General features: G+C 46.6%; 1 protein-coding gene across 1 annotated transcript in view; it reads right to left on the minus strand.

Moving 5' to 3' along the window:
• Positions 1–6566, minus strand: part of vps8 (VPS8 subunit of CORVET complex) — a 179632-nt gene that overhangs the window by 165283 nt on the left and 7783 nt on the right.

Here is a 6566-nt window from a genome sequence, read left to right on the forward strand (position 1 = left end):
GGGACAGTTCAGCAGTGCAAGGACACAAATGTAGAGTGCAACAAAAGGTTTTTAATAAGGTTCTTGGGAATTAACAAAACAAAAAGGTATGCCCAGTTCAAAAAGGTAACTAAGGATAAGGTTGGATCTTTGTGCAAAAGCCCAAACTTTAACAATGTCTTCAAACCTCAAATCATAGACCGATTCCCCTCAGGTAAACTCTTCCTGGAAACAAGTCTTCAGCTTTACTTTAGACAGCACCGCAGCCCGGGGCCAATCTGACGGTGAGTATTCCAGTCTTCAGTGTAGTATTCCAGTCTTCCAGTCCTTCACATGGAAAGTGCCACTTCGACCGTCTGTAGCTCCTCTGAGAGCACAACTTGAGCTTGTCTCCCCAAACCCCCCTTCTCACCAACTGTGTCTCTGGGCCTTAAAAAGCCCTTCAGCTCATCAGGCCCTGATCGGTCTCAGGTGTGTTGGGATGTCGTGTGCTTGAGGGGTGGAGTTTCCAACTCCACCAGCAGATGGAGCCAAAGCTGTCCGTGACTGCAGCCATCTCAGGGGTACGTAGCGGCCCTCCAGAACGCAGCCTCTCGTGACATCACAATGTATACAGTCCAATCGGAATATGCGTCTCAATAGGGTTTTGTATCTCAGTTTACGGACAGTTTACATCCTCTTGCCTGTTTATGGCTTACGGCAGGGGTGCCCAAACTTTTTTTTTTTTTTAAAGAGTTCCAGATTTGATAATGTAAAGATGCCCAGGGGCCAATAGTCCCTAATAGTACAGTCAGCTCTGTGGTTGCTATGGTTGTTGTAAACAAACCAACCAGCCAACAGTTTGCAAGGCTGCAGTAGAGAAGCATGCCAAAAAAAGGAGGAGAAACACACCAGCGTTTAAACATTCTGAAAGTCTTAGATATCAAGAGGTTTTTTGATATGTGCAAACATCGCCAACCTTTTAAAGAAGGTGGTTGAAGGAATAAAAGAGGGGACTGTGCTGCTCTCCTTGTGTGTGTACGTGTACACAATTCAGCAGTTAGCCAAACTCCATTCAAATGAATACGGGAGTCAGGATATAGCGTCCAAGCTCCTGGTGATTTATTTGGCGTCACCGTCATATACAGTATGAATAGGAGTGAAAAGACGATGCTTTCGAAGGCATAAACAAAAGAAGGATGGCAGCAGATGAAATAAGTGAGTCCCTTCAACAAAAATAAGGCTGCCTGCTGAAACTAAAATGGCCGACTTCTTGTTCTGGGTCAAAGTGTATCTCAAACTACAATAAATTTAAAGGGCCGGTAGCGGGTTAATTCCCTAAACTTGAAGGCAAAACACTCCCCGCCTGGCATCTGTAAATATGCCACATATAGATAACAACTAATCAGGCCTCGTCCCTATTTTTTCAGAAGTAGAATGATCTCAGATACAGGTCTGAAGAACTTCTTGCTTGATCCCTCCTTGGTCACCTTGAGCTCTACTTTGCGAACTCTACCATCGTCGCTGGGAAAGGTGCTTGTTATGAATGCCATTGGCCAGTCGTTTCGAGCTGCTTTGCTGTCTCTTAAGACCACAACATCACCTACTTCGATGTTAGGACATGAGTCTTGCCATTTGTGACGAACTTGCAGAGTATGCAGATATTCTCGCTTCCAGCGACTCCAAAACTGATTGGCTAAGGCCTGCACCTGGCGCCACTGCTGTTTATAAAGATCCTTCTCTGTGAATTTCCCAGGTGGAGGTGGCACGCTCTGCTTCTGAGTAAGAAGCATCATTGGGGTAAGTATCAGATGATAGTCTGCATCTGTAGAGACTGGAACTAAAGGCCTGGAGTTGATAATGGCTGTCACTTCGGCCATCAGAGTGCACAGGACTTCATGAGACAAGCTGGAATAGGCTGTGCGCATCAGCATAGAATCCAAGATTCTCCGTGCAACTCCAATCATGCGCTCCCATGAACCCCCCATATGAGAAGAGTGGGGTGGATTGAAATCCCAAGTGCAACCTTGGCTGTTGACATACCTCTGTACCTTAGACTCTTTCATTACCTTGTTGAACTCTAGTTCATTGCAAGCCCCAACAAAATTTGTTCCACAGTCAGAGTGTATCTGTTTGGAGGGCCCACGGATAGCAAAGAACCTTCTTAGTGAGTTAATGAAGGATGAAGCATCCATGGACTCAATGACTTCTATGTGTACAGCGCGAGTGCTCAGGCAAGTGAAGAGCACTGCCCAACGTTTACTGTGCGATAAGCCTCCTCTTGTGCGCCTTGCAACCACATCCCAAGGACCGAATACATCCAGACCTGTGTACGTGAAAGGTGGTGAAGTGCTGAGCCGCTCTTCTGGTAGGTCCGACATCTTCTGACTCTCCATTTTTCCACGTAGCTTTCGACAGATGACGCATCCATGAAGAATGCTACTTATGCATCTCTTGCCACTTATGAGCCATATTCCAGCTGCTCGAATGGCTCCTTCAGTGAAAGTGCGGCCTTGGTGCTCCACTTGCTCATGATGGTGACGTATTAGCAATGTTGAGACATGGTGCTTACCAGGCAAGATGATAGGGTTCTTCTCCTTGCTACTCAGATCTGCCAGCTTTAGTCTGCCACCAACTCTAAGCAGGCCGTCCTCATCTATGAGTGGATTTAGCTTGGCAAGTGGGCTTTTCTTGTTGACACTTTGTCCGTTGGAGAGAGTGTCCAATTCCTCAGAGAAAGTTGCCTTCTGCACAGAGAAGATTATAGTCTTCATTGCCTTTGACAGATCACTGACTGTGTGAGGTTTTGTACATTGATGCCAACCACTGCACTGAGAAGGAACTCTGGTTGAGGACTGAAACGAATGAGTTACATGAATGAGTGTTGCAACCGCTCTTTGCAAAGAGTTCCAGGAAGAGAATCTGTTAAATCTCTCCGGCGTGAGTGGCTTGTTCCTTGTGCTAGTGGCACAGCTTGTCACTTGTGGTCGGATCTCTGTATCTGAGTCTGGATCAATGAGCTCAAACACATTTAGTTGTTCGCTGTAGGTTTCCTGCGGTTTATACAAGAATGCTGGTCCTGTCAGCCAGTTGGCTGACAGGACCAGCCAAGAAGCCGAGAAGCTTGAACAGACCTGGAAGCATGATCGGCAGGATTATGCTCTGTAGATACATAATGCCACTGTTTTGGCTGTGTGAATTGTCGAATTCTTCGAACTCTGTTGTGGACATATACGTAGAACCGTTTTGACTCGTTATATATGTACCCAAGTACCACCTTACTGTCACAATAGAAGGTGATTGCATCAAGCTGGAAGTCAATTTCCTGGACAACAAGCTCAGCCATTTCCACTGCTAGTACAGCCGCACACAGCTCCAGTCTGGGTATTGTGGGCTCGGTTTGTGGTGCCAGTCTTGCCTTTCCTAGGATGAACCCAATGTTGATCTGACCATCCTCATCAGTTGTCTTGAGATATACCACGGCACCGATGGCTTTGGTTGAAGCATCTGAGAAGATGCAGATTTCCTTTCTCCTGGCGTTTGTGGGAGAGCTAACTGTGTAAGCTCGAGGGATATGAAGCCGCTGCAGGTCTTGTAGTGAGTCTCTCCATGACTCCCACGCACCCAATTTCTCTTGTGGAAGTGGAGCATCCCAGTCACTTACATCCATAGACAGCTCCCTGAGTAGAAACTTCCCTTGAATAGTGACAGGAGCAACAAACCCAAGAGGATCAAAAAGGCTGTTTATTGTGGACAGAACTCCACGACGTGTGAATGACTTGTTGCTGACAGATGCCTGGAAAGTAAATGTGTCAGGAGCAACTTCCCAGATCAAACCAAGGCTGCGCTGGGTGGGAATGGTTTCTCCATCCAGGTCAAAGTCCTTGATGTCTTTTGCATGGTCTTCCACTGGAAATGCTCTCAGGACATCTACGCTGTTTGATGTTATTTTATGAAGCCTCAAGTTTGAATCAGAGAGAGAGGCTTGTGTTCTCTTTAGCAGGGTAATAGCCTCCTCCTCAGTAGCCAAAGAAATGAGTCCATCATCCACATAGAACTCACGTTCTACAAAGTGTCTGGTGTCTGATCCATATTGCTGTTCTCCCTTCATAGCAGCTCTTCTGAGGCCGTAGGTGGCCACGGCTGGCGAGGGGCTGTTGCCAAACACATGGACCCTCATCCTATATTCAACCACATCTTTGCTTGGGTCATTATCACGATACCAGAGAAAGCGTAAGTAGTCTCGATGATCGTTCCTCTCACTAAAACAGTGAAACACGTGTTGATGTTGCAGTCACTGCCGCACGCTCCTTCCTGAGAGCGAACCAAGACACCCATGAGGCTGTTATTCGGTAGTCCAGTGAGCAGAACGTTCAGAGAGATGCCATTGTATTCGCGCTGGGTCGAAAACCACTCTGATCTGGTCCGGTTTTCTTGGGTGATAACTCCAAAAGTTGGTAAATACCAGCACTCCTTTCCCTTCGTAAGTGGAGGAGCTGGCTCTGCGTGGTTGTTGTCAACACCTTCTGCATGAAAGCAACAAAATGTTCCTTCATTTTTGGCTTTCGTTCTAGTGTGCGCCGTAGAGAAGTCAGAGGTTTACTGCTTGTTCTCGATTGTTTGGCAGAGGTGTATCGGATACCTGAAGGGGAGAGGTGCCACCCAGTGAGAGACTCATCCTGGAAAACCCTGTCGTCCATGATCTTTAGAAATGTCGTATCCCTCTATAGCGAGTGCACGCTTTTCATCCACTGTTCTCTTGGACTGTAAGCCGAGGAATCCTCATCCACGTTAACTATTCAGTTCATGAGAGAATACCATCACAATGACTGGAATTGACCTTTTTTAAGGTGGACATGACTTGTGCCGGGCTAAACAAAGTAGGTCTTCCATCTTCTAGGAGCTTTCTTGTCTTATATGGGTAGGGTGTGGAGACAACAGACATCACCTTCTTAGGTACACGAGCATTACGGTAAGCGTAACCTGACTCATTTCCGTTTCCTGTGCTTTGTGTTGTTTGCGTGTTGGTAGCTCTGCGCTCACGACATACCAGTTCAGGTTGTTAGATTTTGCTAGCAGCGGCTAACTGTCCGCTAAAACACTTATCTTATACTATGCCTAAGACTCACATATCTTCTCATTTTTTTAGCGACTTTTGTTAAAACAGCTGTTTTAACGCGGTAGCTAACGCTACCATACTTTAGCTTAGCCGCTAACGACTTTAGCCTAGCAGTTAGTTATGTCGGCCCCCTCTCCGACTTCTCCTGCTCGATGTGTGAGATGTTTTAGTTATCCTCTGCATTCTTTAGCCCGGCGGGCTGGAGCTCTCTTTACCTCGTCTCTCTTGGTTTTGCTGTATAGTTTTAGACATGGGGACTTATTTGATACACTGAGCTCCTCTCTCTCTATCTTTCTATCTTTTCATTTATGTGCCTCCAGTCCCAGAAATGCTGGTTAACTAACTATTCTGGGGAGTCATTCCCCGGAGTCCTTATGTTCTTTTTTCACCAGCATGTTTTCCCTTGGATCAGAGAGGCTCCGAAATCAGGGTAGCAGCTGTCGCCATGGTCCCGCTACACGTTCTGTGATGCCATGTTCAAAGCTACACTGCGGTGCCTGCTACGTCGAACGTCCTGCTACGTCCTGCTACGCCTGCTACGTCCTGACTACGTCTGCTGTGCCTTGTAATGCCGCACAGCGTCCTGCCTATGCCATGAACTACATACAAAGAACTTCTACAAACTACTAATTTTTTCTATTTTTATTGCCACTTCTTCTAAACCCCAACCGGCCCGTCAGACACCGCTACCAAGAGCTGGTCTGACCGAGGTTTCTGCTAAAAGAAGTTTTTCCTCGCCACTGTCGCACTGTTGCTTGCTCTGAGGAAACTATTAGAACGTTGGGTCCTTGTAAATTCTGGAGTGTGGTCTATCTGTAAAGGTCTTGAGATAACTCTAGTTATGAATTGATACTATAAATAAAATTGAATTGAATTGTCTTATAAGTGCTAACCATGGGCTTATGGACATTCCCTAAGCATACATCACCCACCAAGACCCATCCTAGGTCTAGCGTCTGAGCAAAGGGTGTGTTACCAGGACCGTTGATCTGCTTCCTCACCTTGTGGGCTCTAAGAATGTCTCTCCCAAGAAGAAGAAGGATGTGGGCTTCGTTATCTAGAGCTGGAATCTCAGCAGCAAGGCTCTTGAGGTGGGGTTGATAGAGAGCAGCCTTAGGTGTCGGGATTTCTTCACGGTTGTCTGGTATGTCATTGCATTCAATCAGTGTCGGAAGTGTAAGACTAACTCCACCATTTAGTGCTTCAATCTGATAGCCAGACGCTCTCCTGCCTGAACTTTCTCTCATGCCGGCACATGTCTTCAAAGTGTAGGGAAGCGTATGACTTTGGATACCGAACAAATCAAAAAACTCTGACCTGGCTAAAGATCTGTTGCTCTGGTCATCAAGCATAGCATACATCTTGACAGCATTCTCTTGATGCCCTTTAGGATAGACCTTGACAAGGCAAATCTTGGAGCATGACTTTGCTGTAACGGTGCTGCCACAAACCTCGGTGCACAGAGAGTTCACAGCAGGTGTGACGAGCC

Source organism: Etheostoma spectabile, chromosome 10, assembly GCF_008692095.1.
Source record: "Etheostoma spectabile isolate EspeVRDwgs_2016 chromosome 10, UIUC_Espe_1.0, whole genome shotgun sequence".
NCBI lineage: Eukaryota > Metazoa > Chordata > Actinopteri > Perciformes > Percidae > Etheostoma > Etheostoma spectabile.